The sequence below is a fragment of the Enhydra lutris genome, unplaced genomic scaffold (assembly GCF_002288905.1).
Source record: "Enhydra lutris kenyoni isolate GAN:26980312 unplaced genomic scaffold, ASM228890v2 scaffoldscaffold90, whole genome shotgun sequence".
NCBI lineage: Eukaryota > Metazoa > Chordata > Mammalia > Carnivora > Mustelidae > Enhydra > Enhydra lutris.
This window is the reverse complement of record NW_019154174.1, coordinates 24,964-43,877: the sequence shown is the minus strand read 5'-3', so window position 1 is coordinate 43,877 and position 18,914 is coordinate 24,964.

Sequence of the window (18,914 nt, the reverse complement as noted above, 5' to 3'; positions counted from 1 at the left end):
TTTTTTTGGGCTGATAATGTATGAGCTTTTAACTTTGCACTGAATGATGTTCTCTCGTCTAATCGGCAATATGGGGGGGCAGCTGTTCCAGTGTAAATGTTTACTCAAGGATGTTCTTAAAGGTGTGCGCTCTCTACTATGCCTTGATGTTTGCCTACCTTACTGTGGTGTCGTGGAGTTTAAAAGACCCAGTTCTGATGCTGACTTAGGACTATTAATGAAAGTATTGCACCAGTGTTTTCATGTTCTAAAACTAAAGAATTTCGCTCTGCAGTTTGAAAAACTGTGGCCACAGCTGTGACTTGCAGCCCCCCTGCCACCCAGGACGGGCCCTGCACTTTGAATAGGCTTTCCATTTTGTTTTGAAGGTTCTCACGGTGAACCTTCTTGTTTACAGATTTTTTTGTTTGTTTTTTGAGAAAAAAAAAAATGTTTACTCTTCCATCATTTAAAAAAAATTTAAAAGAAAAAAAAAAAAAAAAATGGAGGATGATTTACAAGATGCTTTCTATCTCTGGGAAAAAGGAGCAGCATTTGGCCATGTTCTTTTGTTTTCTATTCCTGTCCTAAATCCAAGAGCATGGTTCTCAGGAAAACCAGTTCCCCAGTTAGGAAAAAAAAAATTTTAAAAATAAAAAAATAAAAAAAAAATCTCCTTGTAGTTTCTTATAGGAAAAAAACAGAAAACCCCAACTTTTAGCACTGATACTACATATTGCTCTGTTAAAGAATTTTCTCTGCCAAAAAAAAAAGAAAAAAACAAAAAAACAAATGCTTAAAGCTGGAGTTGACATTCTGCTTTCAGATGCTGTCTTTTTATTAGTGAGTGATGATGGTTTGCTAATAATTAATAGGTGATAATTTTTTGTAACCCCATCAAGTGGCTCTCTCTGTTTCTGCTCTCCTGTGACTGTGTTCATGTTGAACTGTTGTACCTTAAAGCCGAAATCAGTAACTATGCATACTGTAGCCAAGGTATTGGGCTTACAGAATTGTTCGTTGTATAAAGAAAATTTTAAATGTTGTTGCAAACTAACGAGTTACACCATTTTTAAACCTATTTTCCTCCTCGCCCCCTTTTTTTGCCCACAAATGGTATTATAATGCTTGCTTAGTCAAAGAAGACGGGCCAAACAAGGGTAAACATTTTAACAGCGCAGAATTCGCCATCATTTCATTGCCTTGATCTAACTGTTTGTGTCCTGAGATGCAAAAGAAGTCAGTGGCTTTTAACTGTTTACAAATAGAATGTGATTGTAAAATGTACAGTTTGGTTGTGTTTGAATTATGAAATCCCTCTCGATATAATAAACCATGACTTTTTGGCTGCTCAACATTAATTGTCTCTTTTTTGTGAATTTCTTTGTACGCTCTTTTTTACAATGAACGTTTCAATGTTGCTGTGTATGAGGGTCCTCATAGAGCAACCGAGTACAAATCTAAGCAAATATTTGAACATTCTATCCGAACTTCTCCACAATTTCACCCTGAAATAATGTGAGAACAATGGGAAACTGTAGCTTGCTCCTTCCTACCCTCTCTGAGCATCTTTGGGATCTTGTTGCTCAAAGCTCTCCTGTGACTTCATCTTCCCCACCATTTGTGCCCATCTCAAGCCTCAGCAAGAGACCATTTGGAACATGAAGCTTAATGACTTGCCAGTGTTCTAGTGTTAAACTCTCATACCTCTGTTACAAAATAAGAAAATGCCACAACCTGGACTGGCCTTTTTCTCCCCCCTTCACGGCCCTCTCCTGACCGTGGGAGCTCTGGGGCAAAACCTGTGTGTGTATCCCAGTGTATGACTTCAGATCCTGCTCCGGCTTGCCAGGTGTGAGCTAATGTTGGACACCTTCCTATAAGCAACTGTTGTTCAATGCATTCAATGTATATTGACTTCCATACTGGTTTTTCCAAAAACCAAAGGTAGCTTCGAAAAACCACGTTTGGAAATGTTTGGAACGTTAAGCTGATTGACCTTTTGGGGCTTTGAGTAGTATATAATTGAATTCATAACTGCGTTAATTGTATTGTTAAAGTGTTTGGGAGTTTTTTGCGCTTGTTATGTGGAAATAAAGTGTTTGATTTAAAAAATTAAAAAGTGGTTTTCATTTTTGCCTAATCCTTAAATCATTACAGCTCTATTCCCTAAGTGGCCATATGACTCCTAAGTCCACCATAACCTCTCTCAGCTGCTCGGGCCTTAGTCCCCGCCATTCTTCTGGAGTCGATGTTCCCCTAGCCAGATGTCCTCGAGTCACCGGCCACCTGCAGGAGGCGGTCTAGACACTTCCACACATCCAGTTGTGCATTATTCCCAAGTTCAGCTCACAGCAGCCACATGGCTTCTGCAACCCTAGATGCGTGGTGGGCTCTGGGCATTGGACCGTGAGAGAACCTGCACCTGCGGTCCAGCCGTCTGACAGGGAAAGACAGACTTCAGGTGACCCTGGGACCTGAGCAGTCCATAGGCTGAACCCAGCTCATGGACCCCCATTACATTACCCCATCACCAAACCACCCTGGTTTCCACTGACTTCCTAGGTTTTATTTTTTAAGGATTTTATTTATTTATTTGACAGATCACAGGTAGGCAGAGAGACAGGCAGAGGGAGAGGAGGAAGCAGGCTCCCCGCTGAGCATAGATTCCAATGATCCCAGGACCCTGAGATCATGACCTGAGCCGAAGGCAGAGGCTTAACCCACTGAGCCACCCACTTCCTAGGTTTTAAAACCAACTTTTCCAATTAATTTCTTGGAGAAGGAAAATTGGCCATGTTGTTGCCATGTGGAAAATCAGTGTCACTTGCCATACACAAACAGGAGCTATCAAAAACTCAGGGACATAAGAATTTCCTCAGTTCTGGTGTATTCAGTCCAATTTGGTTAAAAGTTAAAGGGGGAAATCAGAAAGTTGGGGAGAGAGAGAGAGACATCTGGCCCAACACAGCCAACTCATGGCCTGGGCAAAGCATTATTTGCACGTGATGCAGCTGTTACTTCCTTTGACTAAAAATCTCTCAGGTTGTCCTCACCCCGGGGGTCATTCCTCTGCACTCAGAACCCCTGCATCCCCTGCCCCACTCTGCTGCCCCCCACCAGCTCAGTGCCCCGGGCCCTGCTGGCTTCCTGTTCATCCTGCAGCACTTCTGACCCTTGCTGCCCTGTAGACTTCTGGCGGGCCCATTGGTGAGGGCGGGCTGCTCCTCTCCCAGCCCTTCATATGCCTCACAAGGGGCCTGGGGACCTCCTCCTCCTCTGGTCACAGCCTTTGGGAGCAGCCCCTCCGTGCAAGACTTGCTGAGGCAAACGGAATCGGTCCATATTCAGGGACGGGAGAGACGCAGTTCCCCTGTCGCGCAAGGCCCAGCCCAAGCTCCTGCTCTGAAACGCCAAGTGGAGTGTCAGGTGGGGCAGGGAGGGGAGAGTTGGTAGGAGCCCGGGGAAGGAAACTGGGTCTGAGCCATCCTCCTGTCCTAGAAAGGCAGCCGGCTGGGTGGTGTGTGTGAATGGTGGTAGGGAAAGAGGTTGAACCAGAAAGAGGCTTGCAGAAAGAGACCCGATAGACCCTGGGAGAGCACAGCCAGGTGAGCACGGGCAGGGGAGGGGAGTGCAAGTTGCCCGCAGGAGCCAGGCTTGGAAGAGGCAGGGAACAGGGTTTCTGGACATCAGAAGCATAGGGAGGGTAGACGGGAAGTTCCAAATCCAGATTGAGAGTGGGGTTTCAGAATAAACAAGACGGACTCTGAGATGGTTAATTTTATGCCTCAGCTTGACCAGGGCATGGCCAAGTACTGGTCTGGAGGTTTCTGCGAGGATGTTTTGGATGAGATTGATGTTTAAATCAGTAAACTTTGAGTAGAGCGGATTGTCCTTCATGTGGGTAGGCCTCATCCAATCAGCTGAAGGCTTGGCTAGAACAAAAAAGCTGATCTCCCCTGAGCAAGAGGGAATTGAGCAGCAGACAGCCTTTGGACTCGAACTGCATCATCTTCCCGGGGCTCCAGCATCCTGGACTACCGTGCAGGTCTGGACTTACCAGCATTTATAATCATGTGAGCCCATACCTTAAAATAGATCTGTTTCTCTCTACATACACACATCCTGTTGTTCCTGATTTTCTGGAGAACCTTGATGAATGAATTCCAGAGTGAGACTGTTCTCAGAAAGCCACAGAGCATGTGGAAGCTGGGTCAGAGCTGCTGCTGAGTTACTGGTTGTGGAATAGTTAGGAAAACAGTGCTTAGCAAAACCGAAACAGGTTCAAGTGTCTGTCTCCAGTGGGTTGTGGTTTCCGGAAAAGTTGGATTGTGTTTTTGTCTCTATTGATCTGCCCCCACTCCAAGAGCATTTACTACTACTACTACTACTACTACTACTACTACTATTTCCTCCCCGTCCTCCTCCCCCTCTCCTCCCCCTCCCCCTTCTTCTTCTTCTTCTTCTTTTTTAAGACTTATTTATTTGAGAGAGAGAGAGAGAAAGAGAGCACAAGCAGGAGGGGCAGAGGGAGAAGGAGAGAGAATCTCAAGCAGACTGCACAGAGCACAGAGGCCGACCTGAGGCTCAACCTCACAACACCGAGATCATGACCTGAGCTGAAACCAAGACTTGGACACTTAACCAACTGTGCCCCCCACGCGCCCCCCATTGGACATTTAAAAAATATATTTTATTTATTTATCAGAGAGAGAATGAGAGTGTGCACAAGCAGGGGGAGCTGCAGGCAGGGGGAGAAGTGGGCTCCCTGCTGAGCAGGGAGCCTGACATGGGATTCAATCCCAGGACCTGGGATCATGACCTGAGCTGAAGGCAGACACTTAGTTCAACCAACTGAGCCACCCAGGTGTCCCCTCACTGGACAATTTTTTTTTAAAGATTTTTTTTTTTTTAATTTGACAGACAGAGATCACAAATAGGCAGAGAGTGGGAAGCAGGCTCCCCATCGAGCAGAGAGCCCGATGCGGGGCTCGATGCCAGGACCCCGGGATCATGACCCCAGCCGAAGGCAGAGGGTTTAATCCACTGAGCCATCCAGGCGCCTCCTCACTGGACAGTTTTTAATGCATGGTTTACTACGCATCAAATATGCTTCCATATAACCTTATTTTTTTAAAGACAAAAAAAAAAAAGGAATAAAAGACTCTCTTTGGTCAGTCTTGCATTATAGTGTTGAAAGTACCTTGCAAGCAACATTTTTGTGACCTAAACTTTGTAACGGTTCTGGCGGGGAGTGGCCTTGAAGCCGCCCAACCAGCCTCTGCTAGAGCACAACCTTCTGTTGCTGTGAGTTTTCTAGCCTTTAGGTCTGGGGGACGGCAAGGTCTTTCAGCCCCAGACGCACTTTGGACTAACAGGCAGTTGCCTGTAAGTGGAGAAAGTGGCCACCAGGGGGCGCACCACGACTTCCTTTTTCTGGAAGAAGGCTTGAGAAGCTACTGAAGAGAGATTAGCTAACAGGCTTTCCCACAGGATCCTACTGAAACCTTTGAAAACAAACAAACAAACAAACAAACAAAAAAACACGGTCAAAAATTTGTATAAAGGGGGACGCCTGGGTAGCTCAGTCGTTAAGCATCTGCCTTCAGCTCAGTATGATTCCAGGGTCCTGGGATCAAGTCCCCTCATAGACTGCCCTGCTTGGTGGGGAGACTGCTTTTCTCTCTGCCTGCCGCTCTTCCTGCTTGTGCTCTCTCTCTCTCTTTCTCTCTGACAAATAAATCAATAAAAATCTTAAAAAACAAAACAAAACACCACTTTTGTAAAGGGCTATCTTCTATGGATCAGCAATCCCACATGGAGGATCTGACCTAGAGAGAGAAGCTATCTCTAGAGCACAGAATTCGTGGATTCGCGGCAGCCCTGCTTAGAATGGAAACCAACAACCAAGGGAAATGCCCTTCATTAACTGTATCAGAACAGTTCTTCTCAGGCTGTCATGTACATGGAATCGCCTGGGGATTTTGTTAAAATGCAGAGTCAGGGGTCACCTGGCTGGTTAGGTCTCAGGAGCGTGGGACTCTTGATGGCGGTGTCATAAGTTCAAGCCCCAGGTTAGGTGTAGGATTAAGAAAAATAAATAAATAAGCACTAAAGGAAAAAGAAAAAAAAAAGTCATGCTAGAAACAAAATTTCTCCCTCTTTAAAAAAAAATGCAAAGTCGGATTTCTCAGTTGGGGGGCGGGGTGGCTCAGGCCATGCAGATGCTGCGGATGGAAGACCACGTGCTGAGGGCCACGAGCAACACCAGCTTGACTAGAGACCCCAAAGCACAGTGACTTCGGCAACAGAGAACCGTGGCTGCTCTGTCACTCAGCGGTCTGGCTATAAGGAGTCCATGGCTGGTACCCATGCTCCCTCTGTCCTTGGTGACCATGATACTGTCTTGCTACAGTCACATGCTAGCCAGTGAGAAGAAAGACAGCAGCCTGGGGAAGGCAGGACCCCGATGTGGCTGCATCGAAGATGGTCACCTCTCATGAGGCCTAACTTCACAGCGCCCACCTGGGAGGCTGTGACTTGTGATCTTTATGCTGAATGTCATGCCCCCATTGGAAATGTGAGTGTTTTGTTATTAGAGAAACAAAGGGAACCAGATTATTGGGCACTAACCAGCAGTATTTGCTTCAAAAAGGGGCTGATCAAATGTACTATATAGTTCATCCAGAAGCTGGAATGTTCTGCCACTAAGTCAATGAGATAAAGCTACATCAAGCCCCAAGGAAGGGGTTCTCCGACGTAGGTAAGTGAAAAACATCATTGCAGAAGATCCTCTAAGTTTGATCTCATTTTTATTGGGGGGGGGTAAAATCAGTGGGCTGCACATGCATCCTATGCCTACAGTGCTTTCTACAGGGTAGAAAGAATCTGGAATGGTTCACAGGGTACGTATGGATCCCCAGGGGATTGTGTGCTAGGAAAGGAGTTACAGGAAGAAGATAAAGGCCTGTATCTATCTCAGGCACATCCATCCTGTCCTGGAAGGAGTCTGTGGACTTCCAGGTTCTGAGAAGGGAAGGACATGGCCACACATTTGTGGGAGAACCCATCACAAGCCATGTCCCAGCCAGACATTTCTTACTTGGTCCTCCTTATGAGCCAGTGAGCAAAGACAGTAGATAGATAAGCACTGGTTTTGTCTGTCCAGCATACCCTCCCCCTTCTGGAAATTCCAACCCAATTTTCCTTGGGAACACCCCAAGGATTGCAGGGACAAAGAGCTTGCCTGCCGTGGCCCCAGCAATTTGTCCAGGAATAGGCATGTGACCAGGGTGGACCATTATTGGCCAAGGACTAGAAGGATCGTTGTCAAGTCTGTTGAGGAAGTTTGTTTTCTACTGGACTTGAAATTGAGTGGCTGTTAGCCACTTCTCAAGACCGTGAGGAAGAAAAAGGCTGTTTAAGGACAAAAATAAGACAAGAAAGCCGAGCTGGAGAAATCAAGTCCTGCTGATGTGATTTGAGACCCTGGATCCTGCCGGGCCTGAAGCTTTGGTCCCTCTGTGTGAGCCAGTATTTTTGCTTAAAGTCCTTTGAGTTGGGTTTCTGCAGCTCATACCCCAAAGAGAATGTAATGATACGAATCCCCATTGCCTGCAGGAAAAAAATTTTTTTAAAAAAGATTTTATTTATTTTGAGAAAGAGAGAGAACCTGAGGCAAGGAAGGGCAGAGAGAGAGAGAATCTTAAGGAAACTGTACACTCAGTGCAGAGCCTGACTTGGGGCTCGACCTCACAGCCCTGAGATTATCACTTGAGCTGAAAATCAAGAGTTGGACACTTAACCAGTAGAGCTACCCACGTGCCCCAGTATTTTTTTTAAAATCAACTCTACCCCCAACATGGGGCTCAAATTCAACCCCAAGATCAGGAGTCACCTGCTCTACCAACTGAGGCAGCCAAGTGCCCTAGGAAAAAATAATTTTTTAGATTACTGCTTAAAAGACTAGAGAGCTAGACCCAGGGAAGCCTTTCTCCTGGAAAATCCTTCTAAATTTTTGCCAAAAAATAAAAGTACACTTACACACCCAAGGTTCCAGGAACAGAAGAAGGAACGTTAATAACATGTGGGAGAATGAAATTCCAGTAGAGTGTGTCATAGGGAATTCATCCTGCTGACAGTGGGAAGCCTTGTGAGTCAAGATTCTGGCATGAAAGAGAGATCATGCTCAAAACAACTTAATTAAAGATAATTTCATAAAGAGACAGTTTATTGAGATTCATGCAGCCTTAGTAGCCCCAGAGAATGCTGGTGAAGCACCTATAGTCTGTCTCTTACGGGAGCAGTTACTCCTAGGCTGAAGAGGATTAGGGAATAATCTGCAGAGCTATGGCCTGGAGGGATGAAGCCACCGCCGGCCCCAGCAGGGGGCATTGAGGGAGTAGGGCTGGTGTGTGGGGCAAGGGGAAGCATGAAACCCTCAGCTACCCACCCCCAGCCTCTGATCTCCTGCTGGTACCTCCCATTGGCCAAATTTAACTGGATGCCAGATAGCAAAGGAGGCCAGGTGATAGAGCCCATGGGACTCAGCTTCCTGAGCCACAGAGCCCAGCAGGCAGAGCAGAAAAATGATCTAGGGTGGGCAATGTGGTTGAACAGTGGAAATTAACCATCTCCCTCTGGATGGCTGCGGAGGAGGAATTGGGATGGGAGTTGAGGCTAGCTGGGAAACTGGAATGGAACTAAGGCAAGAAATTAGAGCAGTCTGAACAGGACTGTGGTGTAGAGATGGGGGAGAAGCTAAATGCAGGAGGGAGAACCCAGGAGATCGACTTGGCTCTGTGAAGAGGGAAGGAGAGGAATCTCTCCTTCTCCCAGAATTTTTGATTTTGCCAGCTGCGACTACCTTGGTGGGGGTCCTAGAGGATAAGAGTGGGTTTCCTGTTGGAGGGGGTAGCAGAGAGTTTGGCTTGGGTCTTGGTGAGTCAAGGAGCTTGGCGAACAGCCCAGTGGAGACATCCATATCCAGTTGGCAGCTGGGTGAACACTATGTATGGACACTATGTTTCTTTATTGCTCTATCCTTAGCTCCTAGCCTGGCACATAGTAGGTATTCAGAAAATATTTGTTCAAAGGAAGGAAGGGAGGGAGGAAAGGAGGGAGGGAGGAAGGAAGAGAAGAAGGGAGGGAAGGATGGACGGACAGGTGGATGGATGGGTGGATGGAAGGAGGATGGATGGATGAGTGGAAGGGTGGGTGCAGGGATGGATAGAGAGATATACGTATGTACAAGGAAGAAATCTCAAGTAGGGATATCAGTTGGGGATTTATCAGTCGGGGTGAGGGCTAATGCTGTGGAAATGGCAATGGATATAGAGTGAGGGTTTGGGTAACACCATCATTTCTCAGATGATGTTTCTGTTTCTGTTTTCTGTTTCTGTTTCTGAGGAACAGAAAGGAGCCTTGGTGCCTGAGAAGGGAGATTCAAAAACTCAAAGAGGCATGGGATGGAGGGACGGCAAGAGGAAATGGGAATCTCAGAACCCAGAACACATGGGGTGTGGATGTACAAGTGGCCAGTGTAAAATGAATCTCCCTGGGGAACCGGTCTAAAGAGAGAAAGAGGGGAAGATAGAGTGGCCGCTAGAGGGAGACAAAGGGTCAGAAAAGCTTCCACGTGTCTCTGTGTTTGATCATTTGGGAAACACACTCAAGTATGGTTCATGTCTGGAAGGAGGAGCCCGTGGAGAAGGCAAGCTTATGGATCTGAGCGAATCTCAAGGCAGGAGAATTTGTAAAACTATGATCCCTGCTCTTGCAGTTGGTGTGGAGCTCCTCATTCCTACGCCTCACCTTCACCCTCCGCTACCCTGAGAGGTTTCTCTGAGCCCTTGCCCTTGTTGGACCTTGGTTCCTGAAACTGCCAGACTTCTGTTCACGTGGGCCATGGGGGCAGCACAGGATGCCTCGGTGACTTCTCCCTGCCCCCATTCTGTGTTTGCACCCCGAGTGCCTCATGTACTCAGAATCAGGGAAGCTCACTTGCACTTGCCCCTCGTTTCTTTGGCTCCTTGCCCACTGGCATGAGGAATCCAATGCACTGAGAGGATGAGAGTGGCACCTAGGAGGTATTGAATTCAACAGTACATAGCTTGTTGTTTAAGGGACTTGGAGGTGGAGTGTCCACAGCGGTGACCCGGAAAGGCAGAGAATGCCTCCTGCAGAGCACAGCACCCTCGGGGCCTCAGGCACACCTGTTACCAGAGTTTTGCCCAGAGCAAAAGGCAGGGGTGGGGGAGGGCAGGGAAAGGCTTGGGTCCACTCTCCCAAGGGCGATGCTCTACAGGGCCCACAGGATGGGCTTGAGGTGGGGGTGAGGGAAACACCTGGGGCATCCCAGGAGGACGACCCACCCAGCCCAGGCCTGGGGGCTCTGGGGGAAAGGTCGGGGGGACAGGCTGGCAAAGCTACATCGTTTCCAACCTAGGCATCAGCTTTTGGCCTGCACCCCACCCTCACAGGGTCCCTTCCAGTGGTGCCACCCACCCCTCTCCTGGGGCTGTGCGGGGTCAGGCTGGTCAATGAGCTCCAGGCCTGGGACCTGGTCCATGGTTGGGCCTCTGCTGCCCGAGCCCCGGGGTTGTCCTGTGCAGAGCAGGGAGCCCCCAGACCCAGCACTGCTATCACAGCTGCAGCCCCCCGCCCAGGCTAGGCTGCACACTGGCAGTAGGCAGGGGGCACGCAGGGTGCATATGGCGGGCGACCGGTGAACTGTGAAACCCAGCATAGGAGGTGCTTTCCCTGCAGGTCTGATGAGCAGGGAGGGGCAGGGCAGGTTGGAGCCTCTGGAGGCTAGAAATGCCCAGTGTCTCCTTAAGCACTGTCCCCTGCACTAGTGGAGACATTTGTCAGATGCACCTAAGATCTGCTCTCTTGGATGGATGTGTGTGACTGTACATTTCACCTCAGTTTAAAACAATATTGTTACATGGAAACCACAAGCGGCAGGACGTCGTGTACTGTGATACCACTTAGGGGAAAGTGGAGGGCCAGCTGCATTTTCTGTAGGCAGGCAGGTATGTGGGCAGGCAAGAGCATGCACTCAGTGCCCACTGGGGACAGCCACCAAAGCAGGGGGAGAAAGGGAAGGGGCCCAGGCCTGGCGTGGGAAGTCATGTGGATGAGCGGTTGGGACCAGGACCAACGGTTGGAGCCAGGCTTCCAAAGGCTCAAGGGTTTGGCCTTTCCCCGCAGCCTAAGCCGCCATTCCTGGGGCAGCTGGGCCTCAGCTGGAGGTTGCCTACAAACTCCTATTGTTTTCTGATTCTTAGCCTACCCCTGGGCAGCAGTTCTGGGGACACTTGGTGAGATAGTCCAACTGCACTGGATTCTTTTCCATAGCGAACCAGGTCAGTTCCCTGGACACAGAGATGTTGTCCTGGGCTGATGGCCTGGGCTCTTCCTGAGCCATTCCGTGGGTGGAGTGGATGGCAGTGAGACTTCCTTCATAGGCCACATCTTCAATTTCAGCAGAGATGTGCTGAGGAGGGGAATTTTCCATGGTGATGACATGGGCATTGATGATGTCATCTCGGCACAGCAAGAAATCAACAGATTCTCAGATGAAATATTAACGCTGGGGGCTAAAGTCAGACATTGGAAGCATTTGTCCCAATCCTCATCCCAGGGAGCAAATAGTTTAGAGCCAAATGAAATCTGCAAAGGGCAGAGTACCATCAAGGAACTTGAACAAAATCGAACGAGGGAAATTGATGGCCATCATCTTGCAGTGGCGGTATTTCAGAGTGTCTACGAACAGGAAATGGCAGAAATTATTCACAGGCACCAAAAAAAATTAAATGGCTGTGAAAAAAAGATTAAAGACCTGCAAAACCTGTTATAGAAGGATGACTCTGGAATCAGAGTCACTAGTAACTCTAAAATTCAGGATCTGCCAAAAACCACTCAAGTTCCACAAGTGAAAAAGCGGAGTCCACCAGGAAAACTGAAGAACTTGAGGACAGCATATAACACCTAAGAGACAAACTATGTTTTGTAGATGTCTTGAAGAGAGAATAGACATTAACTAACATGGGCGCCCCCACTCCGGAGTGGGAAAGCTCCCGGGCGTGTGGGCGGGGCTAAAAAGAGTCCAATAAATCGTCCGCAGGACGAATTGGCGGGGAAATTGTCCAATCAGCGACTGGGCAGACGCGCCAATCAGCAGGAAGGTTGTTAGCGCCGCTGACCCGAGCGGCGTCTCTGAGCCGTGGTCTCAGAAGCTGGCGGTTCCCCTCGGCACCTGTGGACCCGGCTTACATCTCTCCGCCGGGCACAGCATCCCGGAACCCCCGCGCCCAAGGACGGCGGCCTGAGGAAACCCTCTTTCACTTCCTGCTTTTCCTCCTTCACACAGACGACGAGGGAGTGCGCGGCGCTTGTGAAGATGCTTCTTTGCTCAGAGGTACCTGCGGGGTGAGGGCTCAGGGGTCCGCGTCCTCTGGGGGCTGGGGCCTCGGTGGGAGGCGGGCCTGTGTCTCAGGAACACGCTGGTTTGCCAAAAGGTAGCTGTCACCTCATGCGCCCCTCGTTTCACGCCTGTGAGGAGCCCAGAGCGGGGCTTCATTTATGGAGCTGCTAATTATCTCACCTGTGCTGTGCCCCGGTCCTGGAGATAGCGGGACTGGGGATGTGGCGGGAACCAGCAGACGGGGTGTTGGCCTTCTTGGGGCTAAAGTCTTGCTGAAAGACCAACGTGAACCGAGTAAGTGTCGTCTTGACGAGGGAGAAGTTCTCCCTCTTGAGTAGGTTACATTCCACTGGGGGTTGTCAGGATCCCCATTGTGCACCTGACATCAGGCCAGTCAAGGCTGGCGGAGGGGGGGGGGTCGAGTGCGGGCCCAGGACCGGGTAATATTGGTGTACAGAGCCAGTACTTTCCAGAGCTCTTGCGTGGAGGCCCCTGGGGTCTACATTCTCAGGGGTGTAGTGGGGGCAGCGTTGTGAGCACAGATGTGTGTCACATATCGGCAAGCACGAGGCTGGAGTGTAGTTCGTTCAGCAGAAATTGTTGAGAGTGTACTTTGTGGTGGGCCCTTCCTTTCGGGTGGGTGGTGGTGGGTGGTGATTGGGAACACATGTTAAATAGTCTGACAGGTGTCTGAGGTACTCACCACCTGTTTGGACAAGACAGGAAGCAAATAATTACCCGTGAAATACATAATTACAGTTTTTCCTTGAGTGCTGAGAAATACAGGGTGCATTAGAGTTTGTCGTTAAGCTGAGACCAGAAGGCTAAGAAATAACGGTGGATGTGGGAGGGTGTTTCGTTAGAGCAGGGAAGGAGTGTGAACTGAATGTCCTTGAAGCTGGGGCCACATGGGGGACACTACAGGGTGGGGAAAACCAAGGTTTGGGGTTAAGACTTGCACTTTCTGTAGGTTCTTGGAGACTAAGCATAGTGATTTAAAACATGGAGTCCAGATCCAAGCTGATTGTAGCTCTCCCTCTTATAAGCCATGTTCCTAATCCATTGTATGTCTCAGTTTCCTGATGTGAGAAATGGGGATGATAACAATGATTGGAAAGATGAAATGATACTTAACATTAATGAAACACTTAGTGCCATGTCTGTCATGTAGTAGGTGTTAGTGGTGGTTGATTCAATGAATAGATAAGTACAGAAGTTTTGAAGACTTGGAGGCATTCTGTGGTGACGTTTGTGAATGTAAATGGACTCCACCCAACTTCATTTGTTCTCCAGCTTTTAGGTGCCGCTGACCTCATGTGTGGCACTGTTGAATTAGAAATAATTTTTCTCATATGAACTGCTGTTTGCTAAGAGACTCTGAAGTGCCACTGAAACTATCGGAGAGAAAAGATATAGTTTCTAGTAGCATATTACAATTTCGTTTACTTAAAATTGTTGTTGGTATTAATTTAATATTTGTTGGTAACAGTTTGTGCAAACCTGCTTACTTAAAAAAATAAATTAACTATAGAGTAACACAGACACAACAAAAGGACGGAGAAGTAGTATAACTCAAGTTTGCCTTTTCGTGACTCTCTATTCGATGGTTTTTATAATTTCTCTGTTCTTCTCTGCCTTAGTTTCCACTACCCCGCTGTGTCTGCAGCCATCTCGGCATTGTAGGGGAAGTTTGGATTTGGAATTGCAGAGACTCTAAGGCTATTGTACTGAGCCCAAATAGCACATCAGCAGAGCCTGTGGGGCTTTTAAAACAAAACACAGATGCTCACGTCCTCCTCTAGATTCACTGAGTCAGAATCTTCTGGGATAGGTCCCGGGCTATAAAGACCAGGTATATTTGCCATGTGGATACATTTCATGACAGCTTTTTTGTGCTGGACTTTCCTTCATCTGAACAACATGCAAAAGGATTAGGAAAATCCATACATTAATGTTTGGAGATATTTTACAGGGCTCTGTCCTTCAAGTTCTGTGATATCATGATCGGCCACTTCACTGTGGTGTGTTAAACCCTTAAATCTTGTCAGAAAGTCATGTTATTAATACCATAGGGATTCCTTGCATGAATCATGGTCAAATCCCTTTCTGCCTCTGACCTCTCTTTGGAATGGTGATAAGAATGGTAACCGGCCTTTGGGATGTAAGGACTAAATGAGAAATAGATCCAAGGCAGTCAGCATAGGATCTGGCCCAGAGGGAAGCCTTCCACAAGTTATTATTACTACTTCTAATTTCCCTCCATTCTTTTTTTTTAAACAGATTTATTCATTTATTTTAGAGTATGTGCAGAGGAAAGAGGAGGAGGAAGGAAAGGAAGGGGAAAGAATCTCAAGCAGAATCCACACTGAGTGTGGAGCCCGATGTGAGATTGGATCTCTCAACCCTCAGATCATGACCTGAGCCAAAACGAAGAGTCCAGTGCTTAACCGACTGGGCCACCCAGGTGACCCTTGATTTCCCTCCATCTGAATATTATTTGGTTGAAGTTACTGACTGTGTCCTAGCTGTGGGTCACGCTGGTTCCTGCTGCCTTAGGTTACAGCCATAAAGCCCCAAAATCCATTAAGAAAGCTGGTTGGCCTCCCAGGAGTCCTAGGATTCTGCTGTTTTGGTATGTTCCCTCCTTCAGTGCGGAGCCCTTGTGGAGCTAGCCATGCAAGGAATTGTCTGAAAGGACTGCTGGAAGGACTAGATGTGGAGTGTTCTCCCCAGTGCTTGGCGCACAGCAGATGTTCAAGACTGGTAGTGAGTGTCAGCATCATGTCACCATCATCAGTGTCCTGACCTTCATCAGGGACTGGTGCTCTCACTCCCACCGTCCTACAGTTATAACTCTTCTATGGGACATATTGGGCTTATATGTTGTTATATTTTAATAATTCTATTTGGTTCAATAGGAATCTTTCGATCACTTACCATGATCACCAACTCTCGTGGCTCCCGATCCCTCTCTCCCTTATCTTCCCATCCTGCTCTTCCCTTAAGGCAGTTCCCTCTTTTTTTTTTTTTTTTTTTTAGCTTGTGCCCCCCATCCCTATCTCCTCCCCATGAATGACCTGGGAAATTCAGTGTCCATAATCGCCAGCCTCCTCTCTTTCCTCAGCCTCTCCTTAGCCATTACCTCCCTCTCTTTGCTTTGACCCTGTCCCTTTGGGGGCTGGTGTACATCTGTTCCTTAAGTCCCCAAAGGAGCTGCCTGTGTTCTCATACCCTGCATTTTCAGGATCAGGGGATTCAAGATTGGTGTCCTCCCTCTTCTTTGCCCCCATGCCATTTCTTTGTGATCCATGGTCCCCGGGTGGAGCACGCTGGCCTCATCATTACTGTTTTCTCCCAATCCCCTGTAGTTATTAAACTAATTCATGGAAGACTTGGGTGCTGGGCCCACAGTCTTCCACTGTCTCCTGCTACAGGCCTAGGTGGCCTCCATGTGTACATGGAGGACCCAGCTTCCACACAGGGGACTCATTTTCTCAAGTGCCTACTTTGGCGTGATCACTTCTGCTACCACTCCCAGCGTGGTGCCCTGGATTTCCACCCTGGTGCTGCACCACCTTGCATGTGAGCAGTGCAGCTCCTTTCAACCCCGATCTCTTCTTTCCCGCATGTTCCATCTATTATTTCTGCTCTGCCGTCAGTGTGCTCTTCTGGAGGACCTCCTTGGATTTTTCTGTCCTTTATTCTCCCTCGAGGCTCTCTTCTCTCAGCTGAGCTTAGAATTCCCAGTCCATGATTCGTCCGTTGTCCTGGCAGTGCTTCTACTACCCTTGCCTTTCATCTGAGTAAACCCCAAACCCTGGGTGAAATAAGGCATTCATGTTCACCTTGAATCCTGATGGTGGGAATCACACAGCAGGGCAGCTCAGAACGACTGTAAGTTCTTGCCAACCAGCCTCCCCTGTGTCCTCATGGAGCTCCCCCATTCTGTGGTTCTCTGAGCAGCTCCCTTTCCCACTCTCTGGAATCCTTCCAGCAGACTTTTTGCACTCTCCTCAACCCTGTAATTGATGCTGCCCTCCTCCTTCATTCTCTGCGTAACATGGGTGATGGGATGGGTCCTCCTTCACAGAGAAGATGGGAACCTTCATATTGGAACTCCATGAACATCCCTCCAAGAAAGGGAACTGACCTTTCCTCCCGTGACAGTGGTCAGCGTCCTCCCCAGAGGCCAGTGGGAGCACACCTGTCCTTAAGCACAGTGGGTTCATTACTCATCATTGGGGAGAACCCACATCATGGGCACTGTGGGGCTGATCAGTAAGAAAGGTGTTAGAAAGAACATACAAAATTTGGGCTTTGAGCAGATGTATTTGAGAGTGTTCAAGGAAGCAGGAGTGTGCTCTGGACTGGGTGCTGATGATGGGAGGTGAATCAGTGCTGGGATTGGGTAACTCCATCAATCTTTTCTAGGGAAGTGTGAGTAGTGAGATGAACTGTGTCATTCAGAAGGAAGGCATTCACTCCTATGAGCCAGGAGAGGGGATGATTGGTATTTGTGGTGGACCAACCACCTGGTTTTGTCTGAGTGGGTCTATTTTGTCTCCCTTCTTCACCCTAGCCAGGTCACCTTGTGCTGCTGTTCTGCAAGGTCGTTTGTGTCCAACAGGGGAACCATATGGCCTCTCTGTGCATGCCAGGCCACTTCTACCAGCCTTGCAGCCTGGCTTATGGTGCCAGGCCATCTCCTCCTCGATGTCAGCACTGCTCTTCCTTCTTGCCCAGTGGAGGAGGGAAGTCTTCAAAAGACAAACAGGTGTTTGCCAGACAGGGGAAACTGGCCTGGACACTGAAGCCCAGGGCTGTGTCAGTGGCACTTGACGTTGTGTTGGAGAGCGGGTAGCAAGAGAGCGTTCTGGAGAGGCTGTCAGAGAGTGAAATGCAGGAAGACCGAGGGGTTTCAAGTCGGGGACGTGATGTGCTCTGGGTTTTCGACCATCCCCAGGAGCCGCATGGGAGCTGCACTGTGACAGAGGGCAAGTCTGTTCCCTTTTCCTTCCCTGTGGGCAGACCCCTGGCTCAGGTCCCTTCTCCTGCCTGCTCTGTTGCAACACATCCTCCTCATCCTACCTGCTTCTCTTCCAGCTCTCTCTCCCAACCACGTGCTCCTGCTCTGGCTAGGGTGATCTTTTTGGAATCCCACATCTTCTCCTGTTAATGTATTACTGGAAACCTTTTGATTCCCCATGAGCTACAAGGTGAGAATCTGTACTGCTTGGTGTGACTCCCTTTGCTTTTCATGATTCTCCCATGGTACCCTGGATCTCCTCCTGCCAACTGGAAATCTGCATTTGCATATCTCAGAGTTATCTCAAATCCAGTCTTTCCAAAACTGTTCTCAAGATTCCCTTCCTGTATTTTCCTTCTTGCCACCTCCACCCACCGAGCTCCATGAATGGGACCACTGTGTCCTTCAGCTCCCCCGTGCAAAAGGAAGGAGTCATCTGCTTTGACTTTCTTCCCCCTTCTGCAGTCACTCCCCCAGACCTGTGATTTTATCTGCTAAATAGTTTTTGGAATCCACCATGTTTTCTCTACATTTGCTTCTGCTCTCGCAGTCCGAGTTATGATCATTTGTCTTTTGAGCCATGGTTAGTCTGCTCAGTTAGCTTCCAGGTTCTTCTCCGTTCCCCAGATCCCCATGTTTCGCTGGAGCCACAGGTGTGTGGAAGGCCCATTCTATCATGTCACTGCCTAGTTTCATGGCTTCTTGTTGCTGTTGGAGATGAACCCAAACGTTCCTTCTGTGTCTGCACAGCTGCTCCATCCTCCTTCTCCAGTCTTGTTTCCGGCTCACCTTCCCTGCCCTATAGGACCCAGTCAGTCCTTCCAATGTGCCGTGTGCCTGCTGGTCGTGGGGCAGCTCGGCTGCTCCCTCTGCCTGAGACACTTTCTCCCCCAAGACAAGAGATGCTGCCGGCTTGGATCAGGGTGGTAGGGGTGGAAGTGCTGCTAATCGACCCGAGTCTGGGTACATGTTGAAGGAGGAGCTGATGGGATGTGCTGACAGATTGGATGTGGATGAGCCCCATGAGTCAAGAAGGTGCCCAGCCTCTGGCTCTTCTAACTCATGTCAGATGCGGCTCCCTCCGGAGGCCCCTGACACCTACAGACAAGGTCTAGCCCACTATCTCTTCTCTGTGCATGTCCTTTATGGCAGTCAGTCCTGTCGCAACACAGACATCTTATTTACCCTGTGGGAATAATGGTGCCCGGAGGGACCATGTGTGTCTCAGTGCCTCGTGCCCTGTAGACTCCAGTAAGTACTTCTCAGCCAGCAGAGTGATGAGGAACTGAATGTAGATGCTCAAGGTTCTATTTCCTGATGAGGTCTCCAAATTGCCATGTTCTATTTCACTGGTTTTTAGTGGTCTGTGTGTTTTAGAAAGCAGGCCAGGGGCTGTAAGACTTCTGAAATTCTATTGTGAGAATTCCTGTTAATGTGATTTTAACCTCATTAAAAAACATCCCCCTTGTGTGTGGGGGG